This window comes from Musca autumnalis, unplaced genomic scaffold (assembly GCF_047663935.1).
Source record: "Musca autumnalis isolate F117 unplaced genomic scaffold, ASM4766393v1 scaffold_1, whole genome shotgun sequence".
NCBI lineage: Eukaryota > Metazoa > Arthropoda > Insecta > Diptera > Muscidae > Musca > Musca autumnalis.
The window spans coordinates 52,360,845-52,381,628 of NW_027411644.1; the positions used below are offsets into that span (position 1 = coordinate 52,360,845).

General features: G+C 32.0%; 1 long non-coding RNA gene across 1 annotated transcript; it reads right to left on the reverse strand.

Moving 5' to 3' along the window:
* Positions 1-10,610: 10,610 nt before the first annotated feature.
* On the reverse strand, positions 10,611-20,437 carry LOC141397611 (uncharacterized). The gene is made up of 2 exons (XR_012411447.1): positions 18,988-20,437; positions 10,611-11,542 (listed from the first exon to the last, which is right to left on the reverse strand). It is a non-coding gene; the product is annotated as an uncharacterized lncRNA (long non-coding RNA).
* Between the last annotated feature and the right edge of the window lie 347 nt (positions 20,438-20,784).

Below are 20,784 nucleotides of genomic sequence, written 5' to 3' on the forward strand. Positions count from 1 at the left end.
ACGACGCATTTTTGGCTTAACGCATTTGAGGCGCATTTTTGGCTTAACGGGTTTGTTAATAAGCAAAATTGCCGCATATGGAGTGAGACCAATCCACAAGAGACCCTACAGACTCCATTACATCCAGAAAAATGCACCGTATGGTGCGGTTTTCACGCTGGTGGCATCATCGGACCTTATTTCTTCAAAAATGAGGCCGGAGCTCGCGTTACGGTCAATGGAGATCGTCCCGCACCATGGTCAATGATTTTTTGTTTGAAAATATGGATGATATTGATCCGGAGGAGATGTGGTTTCAACAGGATGGCGCTACGTGCCATACGGCGAACGCAACCATCGACTTATTGAAATCAAAATTTGGCGATAAGTTGATTTCGAGAAGTGGACCTGTCAATTGGCCTCCAAGGTCGTGCGATTTGACACCTCTCGATTATTTCCTGTGGGGCTACGTGAAGTCACTGGTTTATGCTGATAAACCAGAAACAATTGATGCCATTGTTCGTGTTATTCGTGACATACGGCCAGCAGTGCTCGAAAAAGTGGGCAAAAATTGGACGTCCAGAATGCACTTCGTCAAGAACAGCCGCGGTGCCCATATGCCCGAAATCATTTTCAAATGTTAATGTCACGTATTGATCTTTCGAATAAAAAAAATGTTTGATTACAATTTAATTTTTTGTGTTATTTTTTACAATTTCAAGTTCTATCGGGCTTAAAAAAACACCCTATATAAAATTAAATATTAATTATTTTGGTTCACTTCGCCTTAAGTCATTTAGTATAAAAGCCAGATAGGTGAAAACTTTCGTATCTCCCTAAAAGAAATGTTTTCGAGTGAAAAGATTATGCACAGAGGTAGTGGTGTAGGGTATCACACAGTCGGGCCTACCGACTATAACCTTTTCTCACTTGTTTTTTTTTTTTTTGTTTTTTGATTTTTCTCATCTATGAACATTGTAGTTTCAGAATCCTCAAATACTTCCCAGGTGTAAGCACCTTCCAATTAAAGTTGTTTCAAGAGCACCGTGATTGTTTTTGTATGCACAGTGAATATTGGAATATTCAACGAATACACCTATGCAACTCATAGAGCTAATTTAAATCATCTTATCAATTCTAACTTAAACACCCTCTTTAGTCAACAGGCTGAAGGCATCAACATTTTGAATGTATTTATATAGGTACATACATACATATGTACAATGTACATATGTATGTATAAATTAATAAAAAACAAGTGAGCAAAGGCTATAGTCGGGACGGGGCCGACCATGTGATACCCTACACCACTACCCCTGTGCATAAGGTTTTCACTGGTAAACATTTCTTTTAGGGAATATAATCCGCCTACCACCATAAATAATATGCCTCTTTCTCTCTGGGACCCCCATAAGCAATCAAACTTTCGTGACCATCCGATCAAAATTACGACCTGTAGCTTGGTTGCAAAAAATGGAAGAATTGGATGCATTACCGACTATTGTGGTATCTCCCTTGTTTGACCACCTTCGCCAACCTGCTTTACGCCAATGTAATGGTAATATTTTCTTCTTCCATTGACAGGTTTTGCCGTTGGAATACCCCTACTAAAAGCCAATATATTCACAAAGAATAAAACTTTAAATTTGTCTCCAAATGAGTTTTTGCCCATTCCGACCCCAAAATATTATCCGACCATCATTAAAATCAGTAGGCTTCTTCCTCTGTTAGACCCCCATTAACCCCTAAAATTTCGTGACGATCCGATCAAAATTGCAACCTGTGGCGTGATTACAAAATAATCGGAAAATGGGATGCATTATCGACTATTGTCATATCTCTGCTATTTGACCACCTACGACAACCTAATTTACATCGCTGGAAAGGTGATATTTTCTACTTTCCTTGCCAGGTTTTGCTTTTTATATACCTCTTAAAGAAACAGATATATTGGCTTTGAAATAAAACGTTGACCTTTCTCTAAATAAGTGTTTGCCCATTCCGACCCCTGAATATTATCCGACCATCATCAAAATCAATAGGCTTCTTTCCCTTTGGGACCCCCATTAACCCCAAAAATTTCGTGACGATCCGATCAAAATTGCGACCTGTAGCGTGATTACAAAAAAATCGGAAAATGGGGTGCATTATCGACTACTGCCATATCTCTGCTATTTGACCACCTACGACAACCTACTTTACATCGTTGTAAAGGCCAGGTTTTGCTTTTGATATACCTCTTAAAGAAACAGAGATATTGGATTTGAAATAAAATGTTGACTTTTCTCCAAATAAGTGTTTGCCCATTCCGACCTGTAAATATTATCGGACCATCACCAAAATCAATAAGCTACTTCATCTGTGAGATCCCCATTAACCCTCCAATTTTCGTGACGATCCGATCAAAATTGCGACCTGTAGCGTGATTTTCAAAAAAATAGAAAAATGGGATGTATTACCGACTATTGCGATATCTCCGTTATTTGGTTACCTACGCCGACCTAGTTTGCATCATTGTAAAGACGGGATCTTCTACTTTCATAGTCAGGCTTTGCTTTTGGAAAATTTGCAACCAAAGCTGTGATATTCGTCAATATAATTAAAATCGCAAAAATTAAAATTGGGGTTTTATTTGCTACTATTGTGATATCTTCGTTGTTTGATCATCTACGAGCACCAACTTTACATCATTAGAAAGGTGATATTTTCTACTTTCATTGTCAGGTTTTGCTTTTGGTATACCCCATATAGAAGGTGAGATATTCGCTTTGAAAAAAAACCTTGTCTTTTTATCCACCTAAGTTTTTTGCCCTTTCCGACCCCTAAATATTATCCGACCATCACCAAAATCAATAGGCTTCTTCCCCTCCGGGACCCCCATCAACATCCAAAATTTCGTGACGATCCGATCAAAATTGCGACCTGTAGCGTGATTACAAGGTTTAGATGGACAGACGGACAGACGGACGGACTGACGGACGGACACACATAGCCAGATCGACTCAGCTCGTCGAGACATTCATTTTGGTATATATAAGTATGGGTCTACGACCATTATTTCGATGCGTTACAAACTTTTTGGCCAAAACCAACTTATAATACCCTCCCCACATAGTGGTGTAGGGTATAAAAACTTTTTTGAAAAGTTTTCATATACTATATATTTTCTTAATAAAATCTTGACATATTGTTTTCTTTTTATTATGAAACTTGATTGCTATCAATTTGATGGTTTAGTTTTTAGCATTTGTTGTTGTATAAGTGTGTGCATAAATTGATGGGCAGACATATGTACATATGTATGTACGAACGAATACACTTTCATTCATTGTTTATTTTGAAGTTTTCATTATATTTTATTTACTTTATTTTTATGAATTCGAGTCAATGGCGTAGTAAGCTTGCGGTGGTGCATTTTCGAATTATTAGCCAGCCATTAAATAATTCAATTATTAAAAATATGTATTTACGATATTTGAATTATATTAGCTACGCCATTGAATTGAGAGATTTAGGTATATTTAAGAAAAGTTTTCTTTTAAAACTTGACATATGAATAATTTATAAGTTAGTTTAGACAATATTGAATTATTGAAAGTATTGTTATTTTATTAAAAATGTGATAATGGAAAACTACTTCAATCACTGATACATATGTATCATACTTCAGAAGTGTATACAGCCCACAGAAAAAAAAAAACAAGTATGTACAAAAATAGTGATACTTAAATAGATGTACATAGGCTACACAACAAGGTCGATTTTAATAAGTGTGTGAAAAATAGTTTAAAAATGTCTCTAATTCAGGTGTGTTCAAAGGGAGCCCCTTTCCTTGTCAGTGTGTGTTTTGAAATTGTTTAAAACACAATGGCATAAGACAACCCAATATACAAAAATTACTTGAGATAATATTAGAAAAAAGTTTTAAAATATATGTGCAATAACTGGAAACTAATCTAAACGATATCCCACGAAAAATATTTAATATGCACGCATATTGTAGGCTTATCCGTGTAGATGAGTATAATGAGTTTATAAATAATTTTTTCTTGTTATTTCATAAAATTACACAAAACAACATGTTGGGAACCTGTGGAAAATATTCGTGTTTTCAAACAAACATAATCTCAAATAAATAAAAGAGGGCTATAGTCGGACGGAGCCAACCGTGTGATTATATGATTGGGGATGTTGTGGGAATATATGTATGTATGATCTTATGACAAGTTATATAATATTTTATTTTATTTCGTACTGGACAGATGGACCATTTTGGCTACATATATATTTATACATATTTCTTCAAAAATTAAACATTTATATTAAGAAAGAAAAAATACCAAAGGCATTTAGAAATAGCTTTTGGTTACTTTATACGATTCGATCAATGAAAGAGATCAATATTTCAAGGTATTACATTACTTTTAATCAAAGGTAGCATAAAAACTTCAAAACCTCGTAAAGCAATGCATTCAGTTCATTGTCCCAATTTCAACTTCTATATCATATCACAAGTAAGAACGGAGTTAAGTTCGGCACGGCCGAACTTGTTACACCCTCCACCACTAGTTTTATTGAATTAAAACTGAACAATTAGTTTCCTTTCGTTTATGAAGAAGACTAAAAACAAAAATCCAGCGATTTCGGTAAAACAATGTCGCTGACCTTCAAAATACCGAAATTCGGGAGGTACCGTTCTATGGGGGCTATATAAAGGTGTGGGCCTATACAAAATTCTGGGGAAAGGTTTAGTACCAAATTTCAGCCATTTCGTTGTTATAATGAAGCTAAAACCTTCAAAATACCGACAAACGGGTGGCACCGTTCTATGGGAGCTATATCAAAACGTGGACTGATATAGCCCATTTTCAATAACAAACATCCTAGGAGTAATAGAAACTTCTACACAAAATTACAAAGCTCTATACAGCTACAACATTTGCTCTAATCCAATTTCAATAGGAGTTGCGGTTTCCAAGTAAAATCGTGAAAACCTTAAAAAACCCTAAAATGTGAACTTTGCTCGCTATAAATTTAAAAAGCGCTCTGGCGACTTTTTTTGATTTTTTTTTATCTATGAACATTGTAGTTTCAGAATCCGCAAAAACTTCCAGGTGTAAGCACCTTCCATTTAAAGTTGGTTCAGGCGCACCGTGATGTTAGATAGTAGTTCCTTTATCTAACTGTTACATCGATATAATCTGCATCAAGTGAGTGGTCAAAAGTTGATTTTCAAGTTTAGTTTTCGTATTGATTTCATTAAAAAATTTACCAAATTTTACACACAAAAGTTCTGGTCCATTCAACCCACTAATTATTATCTGATCATCACGTTAAATTACAAGCTACTCCTCTGCCGTAAACCAAAACCTTATGTAAAATTTCGCGCCGATCAGCTACATAGGTCCATTTCACCCCCTAAATATTTCACGATCATCACCAAAAATTATAGGGGCTATTCTGATTTGAACCCGACCTCCATACAAATACTCTACTAACTCTACTTAGCTCTGAACACGTTCACGTTTAATGATTTTTGTCGGTAAGCAAAAAATGAGTTAGAGGATCCCCCACTGATGTCTTAATTATACAAAATTAATTTTTATTCGCCCGAGGTAATGCACAAAAGCAGTGGTGTAGGCCCGATTATAGTCTTTTCTGTTTATTTAAAAACAAGAAAGAAGTATCAGTCTGTTTTGTCGCCAGAGATTCACCCTCAGCCTATGTGAATTAAAACATTCATCTACGGACAGACCGAATGTATTTAGGGTCTTTTCAAAAATTTTTTGCCATTTTTGGATTATGATTAAAGTTCAAAAGTGTTCAGAGGAGGAGGTACTTAAATTAATAGTCCGACATAGTCCATTATGGAAGTGGATCATGGATACATAATATCGCTGTAAACAGGACTACAACGAACAGCTCGGTAAAAATTTCCAAAGGACCTTCGAACAGACCCTAAACTGCGTTCAGGCACAAATGTTGAACTTTTCTGTGGGAGATACTCTAAGGAGAGGACCGATATGGGCCATTTTAAATGTTTAACTAAATTTCGACAAAATATTAGAACATCCAAAGTGTGGACCAAATTGGTTGCCCCGTTCAAGAGATATCGTGCACAACATTTTAGTGAATTTTTTTTAATATTGGGGGAAGTAGTGGAAGTTTTGGACCGGTATTGCCCATTATAACGAGTGGTTTTACCTGTGGCTGTGGTTAGCTCAGCCGTTGCCAGGGTCGACTGAAGGACCCACAAACCTTAGGTAAGATGAGACACGATGGAACTGTGCTTCAGAGTTTCATTTATATAATTTCGTAAACATAAGTTTCAGATAGTATGGAGATTAGTTGACATATACTACAAATGTTGGTAAAGTTGGGGAACAGCCTACTGTGGAATCGCTTCGAATTGGTCGGTATAAAGTAGGTGGTAATCGGCGGATACAATATGGGGTTGGTCGTTGACAGTCGGTCGATAACTCTCGGCTCGGCAATAGTGAAATCGGCAATCTTCTGATCGTCAGCCCTCGCTCGGCAATACTCGGATTGGCAATGGGTCGGTAGTTCCCGTTGTTGGGGTATCGCACGGCTCGGCGTTATTCGGATTGCTGTCGGATCGGTAGTCTTCGGGTGTTGGATTCAGCTCGGTAGTCTTCGGGTGTTGAGTTCGGTTGGTTCCTATTCGGTTTGCTGTTCTGTAAAGAAAGGAGTCGGATGTAGTTAGACAACGGAGCGAACGAATCGCAGAGAGCGAACGAGTCGCAAGGAGCTAACGAATCGACAGGAACGAACGAATCGGCAGGAGCGAACGAATCAGCAGGAGCGAAATAATCGACAGAAGCGAACGAATCGGCAGGAGCGAACGAATCGACAGGAGCGAACGAATCGACAGGAGCGAACGAATCGACTGGAGTTTACGGAGTGAATGAGAATTATTTGTAAGTCGAGACAAACAGGAAATACACTGGAGTTTAAATGGAGTTGTAATTATGCATGAAGTTGGGATTATGCATTCGGTTTTGCAATGTAGCGGTCACATTACACCATCTTCATACTGAAACTAAGTTTGAAAAAAATTGTAAGAAGGCCACATTTTGGACCAAATCGGTTGAACAGTATGGACTTGCCCCTGAAAAAAAAAACTTTTGCCGTCGTAATTGAGACAGCGAATGCAAGCTGCTTTAACAAAAATCAAAGTGATTCGTGAGCAGGCCTTAAAGACAACTTATCCGAAATTTTGTGTGGAAGATACACGAAGGATTGGACAAATATAGTCCATATTCGAACTTGATCTATATCTGATAGATATATTAGGATGTGTAAAGTATGGACCCAATCGGTCACACCCTTCAAGAGTTATAGTGCCCACAAATTTTCCGAACATTTTTGAGGAGTGGACCGATATGGCTTATCTTCGAACATAAACTAAGTTTGGATAAAATATTCAAAGGCCAAATTTTGGACCGGATCGGCAGATCCGTTTTACAGTAATCTTGTGCTCCAACCACTACACACGTTTTTTTCAGCTTTCAGGCTATTTCCTCAGGAAGTATGGACTTGTCCCAGATGAAAATTGTACTGTCGTGTGGGGGCAGTGAATACAGGTTGTTACAACAAAACTCAATGCTATTCGAAAGCAAGTGCTAAACTGAACTTTTCAGAAATTTTGTGTGGGAGGTACCCGAAGTAGTGCACCGATTGAGTCCATATTGGAACCTCATCTAAGTCGGGTAGAAATTTAAAAATGTGTAAAGCAATGTGACCAAATCGGTCACTCCCTTCAAATGTTATCGTGCGCACAATTTTTCCTAACATTCTTGAACTTTTGTTGGGGATGTACCTGAAGCAGTGGGCCGATATGGCGTATCTTCGAACTTAAACTATGTTTGGAAAGCCAAATTTTGGACCGAATCTGTTGATCCGTTCGAGAGTTATTGTGCGCTCCAGCCAGCCAGACAGACATGGTTAAATCAACTCCAAATTGTCTGAAACGGATTTCGTCCAAACATAATTGGGATCTAATACCGTTATTTTGATGAGGCAAATTGTGCCCGTATGAAAGTGTGGAACTCCTTTCGTTTACCGACCCACCGTAGAAAATTATGAAATAATTACTACAGATAGTCCTTTTTATCCCGTTTCCAACCATGTATTGCTTTTATTGCTGAAATGTATACTTTCCGAGATATGGGCCTCCAAAGATCCACAAAGGCCCTAACCTATTACTTTGGCAAAACATCGCAGAAAATTATGAAAAAAAATTACCACAGATATGGACAGGTCCAAATCTCGGGAACGAAATCAACATTTTCTTTCAAATTAAATATTTTTCTCTAAATAGCCGGCCTTCGGTCGGGATTTAAAACTTTCTCCTATGGACAGGTGCAAATCTCGGGAATGTGAACAAAATTTTCTTCTAAATTTAATATTTTTGGAGGCCTATATCTCGGGAAGTATACATACCCTTCAAAATAATACATCGTTGAAATCAGTATAACATCACTAATTGTGTTAATTTTTAATAATTTTCTGCGGTTGTTTGCCAAAATTTTAGACTAGGGCCTTTGTGGAACTTTGGATGCCCATATCTTGGGAAGTATACATTTCCGCAACAAAAGCAATACATCCTTGGATTCGGTGTAAAAAGTACTATCTGTGGTAATTTTTTAATAATTTTCTGTGGTGGTTTGCCAAAAATTTAGACTAGGGCCGTTGTGGAACTTTGGAGGCCTATATCTCGGGAAGTATACATTTCCGCAACAAAAGCAATACATGGTTAGAATCGGGATAAAAAGCACTATCTGTGGTAATTTTTTTCATAATTTTCTGCTGTGGTTTGCCAACATTTTATACTAGGGCCTTTGGGGAACTTTGGAGGCCTATATCTCGGGAAGTATACATTTCCGCAACAATGGTTGGAATCAGGATAAAAAAAAACTATCCGTGGTAATTTGTTCATAATTTTTTTGATGTGGGTCGGTAAAGGAAAGATAAGCCAAAATTGTATATTGTCTAAATTAGGAGTTTTTAATAATTTGATTACCGATCTATGCAAAAGAAACGTTAGGGCTGTATTAAAAGCGAAAATCTGCTTGACTTCACATTCATTTAAAATAATGAAGCATTGTGGCGTTTTTTTATTGGGATAGCGTTTGCAATTTTGTTTTTTTTTTTCAAAATAGTCTGGCTTAATCCCATTGTTGTTGTTTTAATATTTTAAAACAACTATTTTATTAGTGGAAAAGATTTGGCATTGTTCGCCAAGGGGTAAGGCAGGGATTAAGCCAGACTATTTTGAAAAAAACAAAATTGCAAACGCTATCCCAATAAAAAAACGCCACAATGCTTCAAATTGAAGACACTGGCACGACGTGTGTTGTTTTTGCTGTAAAGCAGACCAACCAAATTTTGGTGTGTGCATTTGTCGAAATTCGACGACACACACAAGTGGAAGAGGTTTGAATTGTTTTCGCAGACACTTTCGTCGGAGTTGTATGAGGTTGCCAAGGAAAAACTTCTCATTGAACTTTTTTCTTTGCTTACCTTTATACTTCGAGCTGACGATTGATGTTTGGGTATAAAAAGTTTCTTGTTGAAGAAGTTATTGAAAAATAACTTCGGTGGAGAATATCCACAAACAAGAAACAAGGGAACTGATGAGATCCAGTGGCGTGGATCGAAACTATAGTATTCCCTGCCTTACCCCTTGGCGAACAATGCCAAATCTTTTCCACTAATAAAATAGTTGTTTTAAAATATTAAAACAACAACAGTGGGATTAAGCCAGACTATTTTGAAAAAAACAAAACTTTTAAAATAATTTTACATTAAATAGAATTCTCTTTTAGTCCTCAATACTTGTAAATGATTTGTTGAGTTCATTAGGTAAACTATGTTATTTATATTGTGAATTGCTAATGTGATTTTTTTAAAAATCAAAATGTTTTTATCATTAATAATTATGTACTCACCAATTGTAGTGTCCTTATACTGGGATGATGATGATCAGAAGATGTTTGTTTGATTTGGTTTCTTTAGATTTTTAATAGTTTTTTTTATATTAATTAGAAAATAATACAGTTGTTTGATATGTATTGATTGTATATATTTTTAAAATATATATAAAATTTTTGTAGATAATTTCGCTTTACGATGCCCTTAGAGAGCTTGATATGTATGCGATATTTAATTGAGGTTAGGTTAAGACTAAGACATTTATTTTTTATTTTATATGTAAGGCTTACGAGATGATGATATGTTTCGTTACATTAAGTGTTTGTATTTTTAACTAAATTAGCATTTTTATTTGTGTTTACCGATTTCTAGTATGGTAATATACGTTAAATATTTTTGTAAGCTTACATAAAATATTAGGAGTTTTTTTTTTCTTTTAAACAATGTTGTAGAGATTTTTAATTGATTTAGTTTTTTATTTTACTTTTTACTTTGGTGTTGCGGTTAAGATATGTTGATATAGTATGATTTATGTTTATTTATTTCATTTGTTAATAGCAAAATCTAATTTTGTTGGATAGCATATTTAAATTTTGTTGATATTTATATTAATTTGTATTTATTTTGGATATTTTTGTAAGTCTTTTTGGTTTTTTTTTAACTATTTTTTATCGATATTTTGTTTATTTTTTGTTGGCCTTAATATTTTTTTTAATATTATTTTATATTTTTGAAAGCTGCATACTGTTCGCGATATTCTATTCCATTATTTTTATTTTTTGTTTGCAATTTTGTTTTAAAATAATTTTGTCAAGTTTTCGTTTACCTTTAATATGAAGTTTTTCTACTGATATTAATATTGCATACCTTTGTATTGTTTTATTTTAAGATTTAATTGTTATATTATTTCTAATGGTATGTTTATACTTTTATATACGACTATCATTTATATTATAACATTTATACTTCATGTTTCTTTCCTATTTAAGTGCATTTATTCATTTTATTTTTTGTTCGTAGTTATTCCTTTAACGCGATTCTAATATCTTTGTTTGTTTTTATTTCCGTTTTCTTGCGGCTTTTTTGTAGATTTGTTTTGTTTTTATTTTATTTTCTTTTTTCCTTTTGCTTTAATATTTATTTTCTAGAAGTTTTATGCATGGCGTTTCTCTTGTTGAGTTGAATATATTATTTGCAAATTCTCTTTTATGTTGGCATATCTCTGGTCCACTTTTGGAAGTTTTTGCAAAATTTTGTGTTATTGCTGCATCGTACTCATAGAGATATTAGTGATATATTTCTCTTTGGAATGCGTTAGCTCTTCTAAATGTGGAATATATTTTAAAGTATTGAGTAGAATTTCTCTTAAGAAATGTCACAGTCAGAGATATTTTTGTTTAAATAAGCAGAAATACAGGGTTTAGCACAGTATTGCACACACTATTTTCATGTTTTATTTCCATTAGTATTGATTCGAAAGCTTGTTTATCACCGGGTTTGCATGTTTCTTAGTTCATATGTTTGTAAATCTTCTTCATTCCGCAATTTTTATTTTTTCTTAAGCAACAAAGATTATGTTAATTTCATTTCAAAGTTCATCCGATGATATCTAAAAATATAAAAAATTAAAAAGGTATTTATTAAAAAATCCACGTCCTATAGCTTCTTGAAAAAATATTTAATTGTTGTTTAAATCTACGTCCTTTAAATAATAAAAAATATTTTTTAAAAATCCTCGTCCTTGAAGCATTAGAAAAGAATATTTTTTTAAATCCACTTGAAAAAATATTTTTTAACAAAATCATATCTTTGAAAAAATAGAAAACATATATTGGTGCCGTTTTAATTGGGATAGCTGTTACAATTTTGATTTTTCAAAATAGTCTGGCCCATTGTAGTTGTTTTAATATTTAAAACAACTATTAGCGAGAAACACTGGCACGGCATTTTGTTATGTGCATTCGTTGAAAATCAACGACACATAACAGTGAAATAAGGTTTGCTTTGTTTTGCAAACACTTTCGCCGGGGTTGTGTGAGGTTGCCAAAGAAAAACTTCTTATTGAAGTTTTTTCTTGGTTCACCTTTATACTTCGAGCTGACGATTGATGTTTGGGTATAAAAAGTTTTTTGTTGAAGAAGTTATTGAAAAATAACTTCGGTGGAGAATATCCACAAACAAGAAACAAGGGAACTGATGAGATCCTGTGGCGAGGATTGAAACTAGTCTTCCCTGCCTTACCTCTTGGCGAACCATGCCAAACCTTCTCCACTAATAAATTAGTTGTTTTAAATATTAAAACAACAAAAATGGGATTAAGCCAGACTATTTTGAAAAACAAGATTGAAAACATATATTTAAAAAAAATCCATGAAACATATAAAAAATATTTTGTAAAAAAAATCCAAGTCATCGAACAAATACCAAAAATATTTTTTTTAAAAATACACGTCCCAAAAAAACTTTTTTTAAATCCACGTCCAAAATGGAAAAAATATTTTTTTTTTAAATTTACGTGCCTGGAAAGATTATTTTATAAAAAATATTTTTTAAAAAAGTAACGTCTTTGAAAAATAGAAAAAAATATTTGTTAAAATATCCAAGTCATTGAAAAAATACAAAAGATATTTTTTAACAAAATCCACGTCCTTAAAAGATAGAACAAATATTCTTTAAAAAATTCGAGTCACTGAGAAAATACAAAAATATTGGTTAAAAAATCCAAGTCATTGAAAAAAAAAATACAAAAAACATGTTTTAAAAAAATCCAAGACATTGAAAAAATACAAAAATATTTTTAAAAACATCCACGTTATTTTAAAAATGCACGTCCATTGAAAATAGAAAAATAAAAAAAAAAACATTTAAAAAAACCACGTCCTTGAAAAATACAAAAAATTAATATTATAAAAATCCACGTCCATGAAAAATTACAACAAATATTTTAAAAAATATTTAAAAAATCCTTGAAAGAATACAAGAAGTAAAGTTATAAAAATCCACATCCACCAAAAAATACAAAAAAATAATACTTCAATAGAAATCCACGTCCATGAAAAAATACAAAAAATAGTTTTTTTTTGAAAAATTCACGTCCTCACGGAAAGGAAAATATATATTTTAACAATCCACGAAAAAATAAAAAAATATATTTTTTAAACAATTCACGTCCTGAAAATTTTAAAAAAATCAAAAAATAATCGACGTAATAAAAAAATTATTTTAAAAAATCCAAGTCCTTGAAACAAGGAAAAAATATTTTTTCAAAATCCACGTCCTTGAAAAATACAGGAAAAAAATATTTTTTAACAAATCGGCGTCCTTGAAAAAATCAGAAAAAATATTTTTTAAATAAACGTTCATGAAAAAAACGAAAAAAATATATTTTAAAAAATCCACGTTCTTGAAAAAAACGAAAAAAATATATTTTAAAAAATCCACGTTTTTGAAAAAAACGAAAAAAAATATATTTTAAAAAACCCACGTTCTTGAAAAAATATTTTTAAAAATTCCACGTCCTAGAAGAAATAGAAAAAATATTTTTAAAAAAATCAACGTCCACGAAGAAAAAGAAAAAATATATTTAAAAAAATCAACGTCCACGAAGAAAAAGAAAAAATATATTTAAAAAATCCACGTCGTCTAAAAAATAAAAAAAATATTTTCAAAAAGTCCACCCCTTTTAAAAAATAGAAAAAAAAACATTTTTTAAAAAATCGGAGTCCTTGAAAAAATATATATTTTTAAATCCACCTCCATCAAAATTTAAAAAAAATATTATTTAATCAATTCATGTCCTTCAAAAAATTATTTTTAAAAAGTCCACGTCATTAATGAAATGTTTTTTTAAATTCACATTCTTTAAAAAATTATATTTTAAAAATTTCAAGTCCCTGAATTTTTTTTTAAAACCACGTCCTGGAAAAAATTGTTTTTAAAAAAATAGCGTCCTTGAAAAAATATTTTTTTTTAAATCCACGTCCTTTATAAAAAAAAAATTATATAATATTTAAAAAAAATATTTAAAAAAACACGTCCTTTAAGTAAGGAAAACTAGTTTTAAAAACTCCATGTCATTGAAAAAAAATAACAATATTAAAAAAACCAATCCACGTCCCTGAAAAAATATTTTTTTTTAAAAAAATACGTCCTGGAAAAAATAGTTCTTAAAAAATCAACGTCCTTGAAAAAATATATTTTTTTTTAAAAATCCACATCCTTGAAAAAATATTTTTTTAAAAAAACACGTACTTGAAAAATGTAAAACTATTTTTAAAAAATTCATGTCCATGAAAAAAAATATTTAAAAAAACACATCCTTGAAAGAATAGAAAAATATTTTTAAAAAAAAACCACGTCCTTGAAAAAATAGAAAAAAATTAAAAAATCCACGTCCTTGAAAAAATACAAAAAAATTAAAAATCCACGTCCTTGAAAAAATAGAAAAAATAGTTTATAAAAAATCAACGTCCTTGAAAAACTAGAATAAATCTATATATATAAAAAAGGATGATGTTAGTTACTACGCTTATAACTCAAGAACGGCTGAACAAATTTTGACAATTCGCACCAAGTCGGAATGGTCTCATGGCAGAAAAGGATAAAACCTAAAAAAATCGCGAAAATTTGCGAAAAATTTGCAAAAATATTTTTTCAATAAAGTAAATTTTTCCACAAATTTCTATCTAGCTTCGCGTTTATAGTAAATCTTGGCACTTATTTGGACAGTTTTTGGCGAAAATTGTATTTGCACCTACTGTGAGGGTCCATTGTACGCCTCTGTTTTGTCAATTTTTGAAAGTTGTATAGCATTTTTTATTCACAATCAAATCGATTTTCATTTATTTTCAAGCGTCTTTTTAGGAAATTAACAGCGAAAAATGGTTAAAAGGGCTTAGTTTAGAGTTTGTAAAGATTAGTGGCGGTTTCGGTCAGATACCGATTGAAAAGACTAAGATGATAATGCCAAAAGTGGTTTCCACAGTTTTGAGGAAAAAGGTACAAATCCACAAAATTGGTGGGTTAATTGAAACATCAAGAGCTCCGAGGTAATTTCATTGGAAGTGAAGTTGTGGCATATACGAGTATGTATACTTTTAAACCGTAGGTAAAAACATCTTCGAAAGGTAAACTTCCGATGTATGCGGTATAATATTTAAGCTGTAACAGATATATTTTGATACTGTTTAGATTCTGTCATGATACAAAAAAAAAAATGATGCCCCCACTGTAAAAGGAGTATGAATTCAATCAATTTAGTTCCCGCAGAGCTGGAAGGCAATTACAAACGGCCAAATACATACATACAAACATAAATATGTACATTGGTACTGTAGGTACACTGTATGTATGTCAATCGAAAAAAGGATGATATTCAAAATTGAACAAAAAACAAAACAAGAAATCGGAGGTACTGGAGTTTTTTTGGTCGAATTATCTGACAAATATTCTTTATCGCCGACATAATTAGGTAAATACTTATTAATCGTTAATTAGTTTGTGATATTAATTTGACTATGTTATTTACGTCGAAATTAAATATAGGGTGACCAAGTAATCGACAACTGTCACGTATTAGTGTGACAAGACTTCAAGCATCCGAAACACACAAAGAACGGCAACTAATAGAATAGCTCTGTCCATGTTACCAGAGCCATTGCATCTAATACCGAATTTGCAGTGCAAGTAGAATTCGGGAGATCACATTAAATAGAGAAGTCAGAAAAAATAAGTAAAATGTGTTAAGTTCGGCCTGGCCGAACTTTTTATACCCTCCACCATAAAATGTTCTGAACTAAAACGGAATAATTATATTCTTTCCTGTCCACAATTTTAGACGAAGATATTTTGTGACCTCTGATACCTAAATAAGGTAAAAAACATAAAAAATGTATTCAATCGGTAAGGAACCTTATATGGGGCTATATCAAAGTGAAAATCGGGAGGTACAGTTATATAGGGGCCATACCTAAACATGGACCTATGTTGAAAGTTTTTGGTGGAGATATTTTGTGATTACTAGAAACCTCAAGGGCCAAATTGCAGGTAGTTCGATCAAAAATTTAGCTAAAATACTAAAAATGCCAAAAATCGGGAGGTACCGCTATATGGGGGCTATACCAAAACATGGACCTTGACTGTTTTTAGTGGATATACTTTGGGAACCACTGGGAACCCCAAACCTGAAATTACAGATAGTTTGGTCAAGAAATGTAATTAAAATCCACACAATACAGAAAATCGGGTGGTACTGTTATATAGGGCTCTACCAAAACATGGACCTATGTTGACAGTTTTTGGTGGAGATGTTTTGTGATTACTAGGAACCTCAACAGTCAAATTTTACAGGTAGTTCGGTTAAAAATTTTAGCTAATATCCTCAAAATACCGATAATCCGGAGGTACCGTTATATGGAGGCTATACCAAAACATGGACCTATGTTGACGGTTTTTGGTGGAGATGTTTTGTGACCACTGGGAACCCCAAACGTGAAATTACAGGTAGTACGGTCAAAAATGTAGTTAAAATCCCCAAAATACCGAAAATCGGAAGGTAGCGTTATATGGGGGCTATACCAAAAAGTGCTCCGATATAACCCATCTTCGAACTTGACCTGCCTATCGAAAAAAAGACGCTCGGGTGCAAAAATATAGCGCTCTAGCTCAATTAGAGTGATTACAACAGACGGACAGACAGACAGACGGTCATGGCTAGATCGTCTTAGAATTTTATCCTGATCAAGAATATATGTGCAAATGATTAGTTATATGTGTTACAAACAGAAAAACAAACTAAATATACCCTCCATACTATGGTGGAGGGTATAAAAACAGACGAAGGTGGTTACCTGATAACGATCGGATCAAAATGGGTAAATAGGTTAAAATGGGTTAATTGATTAAAACGCAAATTTAAATAAGCACTATATTCAGCATTAAATTCATATTCAATTGCTTTAGTGAAACATCGTGTTTGCTTCAACTGCGCTACCAAATATTTTTATTTACATCGCAAAACGTGTTATTTGCTTAAAAAATATATCTTAGTCCCGATTTAGAGTTACCTCATTTTTTTCGCGGCTATTGTCAGTTTATAGAAGAGGAAAATAGAAACACTTTGCCTCTCAGTACCTTCTCTCTTCGTCAAACTGACAATTGTCGAATGTACAATTGTCTAATGTGCATCTGCTTCAAAGATCGTCCTAAACAGTTCAAAACAAAGAAATATTTGCCATTGAAAGGTGATAGCAATAATAGTATTATAGGTTTGAACCAAAGCCATAAAGTTCTGTACCTAACAATCTGCGAGACGAAGTTCGCCGGGTCCCCTAGTACTTTATAAAAATTCCACGTCATTGAAAAAATACGAAATAAATATTTTTTTAAATACACGTTCTTTATATAATATTTATTAAAAAAGCCACGTCCTATTTGTACTTGAAAAAATATTTATTAAAAAATCCACATCTTATATGACCTTGACAAATACTTATTAAAAAATACACATCTTATAGGATCTTAAACAATATTTATTACAAATCCACGTCCTATTGGTACTTGAAAAAATATCGTAAAAATCCAAGTCCTATAGGTCCTTGAAAACATAATTTTTAAAAAAATCCACGTCTTATATATCCATAAAAAAATTATTGAAAAATCCAAGTGTTATAGGTCTAAAAAAATATTTATTAAAAAATCCATGTCTTGTAAGTCTTGAAAAAATATTTTTTTCAAACATCCACCTCAAATTGGTCCTTGAAAAAATATTTATTTAAAAATCTACTTTTTGTACGGAAGATAAAGTCGTTTCAATTCACGTCCTTCAAAAAATAATTTAAAAAAAGTCCACGTCATTAACAAAATATTTTTTTTTAAAAAATTCACATTCTTTAAAATTATTTTTTAAAAATTCCACGTCCCTGAAAAAAAATTTAAAAAAAACGTCATGGAAAAAATAGTTTTTAAAAAATTAGCGTCCTTGAAAAAAATATTATTTTTTTTAATCCATGTCCTTGAAAAAATATTTAAAAAACACGTCCTTTAAAAAAGGAAAACTAGTTTTTAAAAATCCATGTCCTTGAAAAAAGAAAAAAATAAAAAAACAATCCACGTAACAGAAAAAATATTTAAAAAACACGTCTTAAAACATTAACGTCCTTGAAATTTTTTTTTTTTTAATCCACGTACTTGAAAAAATATTTACAAAAAAAACACGTACTTGAAAAAATGAAAACTATTTTTAGAAAATCCATGTCCTTGAAAAAAAATATTTAAAAAAACACAACCTTGAAAAAATAGAAAAATATTTTTAAAAAATTAACGTCCTTAAAAAAAGAACAACAATAAAAAATCCACGTCCTTGATAAAATAGAAAAAAATAGTTTATAAAAAATCCACGTCATTGAAAAAAATACAAAATAAATATTTTTTTAAATACACGCTCTTTAAGTAGTATTTATTAAAGAAGCCACGTCCTATTGGTACTTGAAACAATATTTATTAAAAAATCCACATCTTATATGACCCTGAAAAATACTTATTAAAAAATCCACATCTTATAGGTCATTAAAAAAATATTTATTTTATATTTTTAAATACACGTTCTTTAAGTAATATTTATTAAAGAAGCCACGTCCTATTGGTACTTGAAAAAAAATTTATTAAAAAATCCACATCTTATATGACCTTGAAAATTACTTATTAAAAAATCCACATCTTATAGGTCCTTAAAACAATATTTATTACAAATCCACGTCCTATTGGTCCATGAAAAAATATTTTAAAAAAAAACCCACGTCTTATAGGTCCTTGAAAAAATAATTTTTAAAAAAAGTTACGTCTTATATGTCCATAAAAAAATTTATTGAAAAATCCACGTCTTATAGGTCTTTGAAAAATATTTATTAAAAAATACATGTCTTGTAGGTCCTTGAAAAAATATTTTTTTAAAACATCCACCTCCAATTGCTCCTTGAAAAAAATATTTATTTAAAAATCTACTTTTTGTACCGTTCTGAATAAAATGTTGCTTAGAAATTATTGTTTTTTTATTACCTTTTTTAATCGTTACTGATATTAGTCAATCTTTTTTTCAATAATTTATTTTTCCTTTTTAATATTTTTATTTAATATTCGTCGTTTTTTTCTCTTTTGTATTCTTCCCAAATGGTTCTCTTATAAATTTCAATGCACAAACATTTGTAACTCTCTTTTAGTTATTATTAACAGCCGCTAACAATTCTCTCCCAATACAATCCACTTCGGTTTTCCGTTTCTCTCACATAACAATTCTCTTTGGTTTTATTTGCACAACGTTAACGTTTCAATACTCTTGAACGTATTTTTCTCTTGATTAATTTTCTTACACACTGTTTTCTATATTTTTTATTCTTTCTTTATCTCTTTTTCTACGAATTTATCTTCGATTTCTTTTTAGCTTTACGTTCTTTATTTTTACCATTAAAGATTTTTTGAGACACACATTTTTATAAAATCTAAATTTTTTTAACAATGAATTTTGTAGCCTCCAAGATGGAGTAATATATTTAGAAGTTTTAATGTATACTTTCAGGCGAATTAAAACACTAAGTTTAAGGGTTTTCAATCTTCTTAAAATACACTAAAATTGCACGTTTTGCTTTGCTTTTTTATAATTGACGTATAGGGATTTTTATCATTTGCTTAAGCATTTGCATTTGCATTTCTTTCAGCTTAAATTGTAGACAAAACTATTAACTAGAAAAATGTGTCCATGGACAAGACAAGGCTCTATATTTTTAAGATAATTGATATGTTTACGTTTCTGCTCAAATGTCAAGGGTTATGAAGATTTCCGTGTGTATTATGGTGTGTTTTTTTTCGTTTCGTTTGGCTTAATAAAAATACATCGGCATTTTTTCTGTTAAATAAACCTTGCAGCCTACGGCTATACTTTCATTTTGTGTAACTCGACTTTTTTTCACAATAGAATTCCTCCGTTTCCGTTCTATTTTAAAAATTTTACGAATATTACGATGTTTTTAGCACGCCACTGATATGTTGCAACATTGAATGTTTAATATTTACTCATTGAACATTTTATTGGTCCATAGAAAATTATGATGTTCGGTTATGGGCAAACTCTCAAATGTCAGTCAAAGCAGAACAACAAAAAAAGAGCACCTCTAGAGGAAGCTGTAAGGTTTTTGTAGTTTGTTGTTGCTGTTGTTTGCTGGCTATGTACTGTACCCCGTTGCCACCACCACTGTGGTATTTTGCATCCCACACCAGAAGAAAATTTTCCCTTACAAGAAAAGATTTATGTTTTATTTGTTGTACACGATTCGTTAAACATCATTCACATTCCATTATTTATTTTCTTTCGACTCGATTAGGTTTCGTTTGTTTTATTTTCCAAATTTCCGAATTAATTTTATTTTTGCAAATTTTATTCGCACTTTCACATTTGAGTTTTCGTTTTGTGTGATGTGAGTGTGTGTGGGGGGTTGAATGTTAAATTGTCAACATTAATATTTGATTAGAAGAGGGGTTAACTTTGATTTCATTTCATACGACTGCTCTCTCACTCGTGCCAAAATTGCTCTCTGTTTATATCACAGCCGCATCTAAATGTCATTTTTACAAATAGAGCCGCATAATTGCATAAGCGCAGGCGCTGAATTAATCTATTACATATGGAACAACTAATTATCAGAGACACCAACCAAGTATTTTAATAGCATTTGTAATAGATTATGTAAGAGTCATAATAGCCAACATATTCAAAGGGTTAACATTTCATTTATAGCAGCTGCGCCACTCTGTGCGGTATAGAAATACAGCAGCAAAGACAGACACCCGTCGCGACTAAGC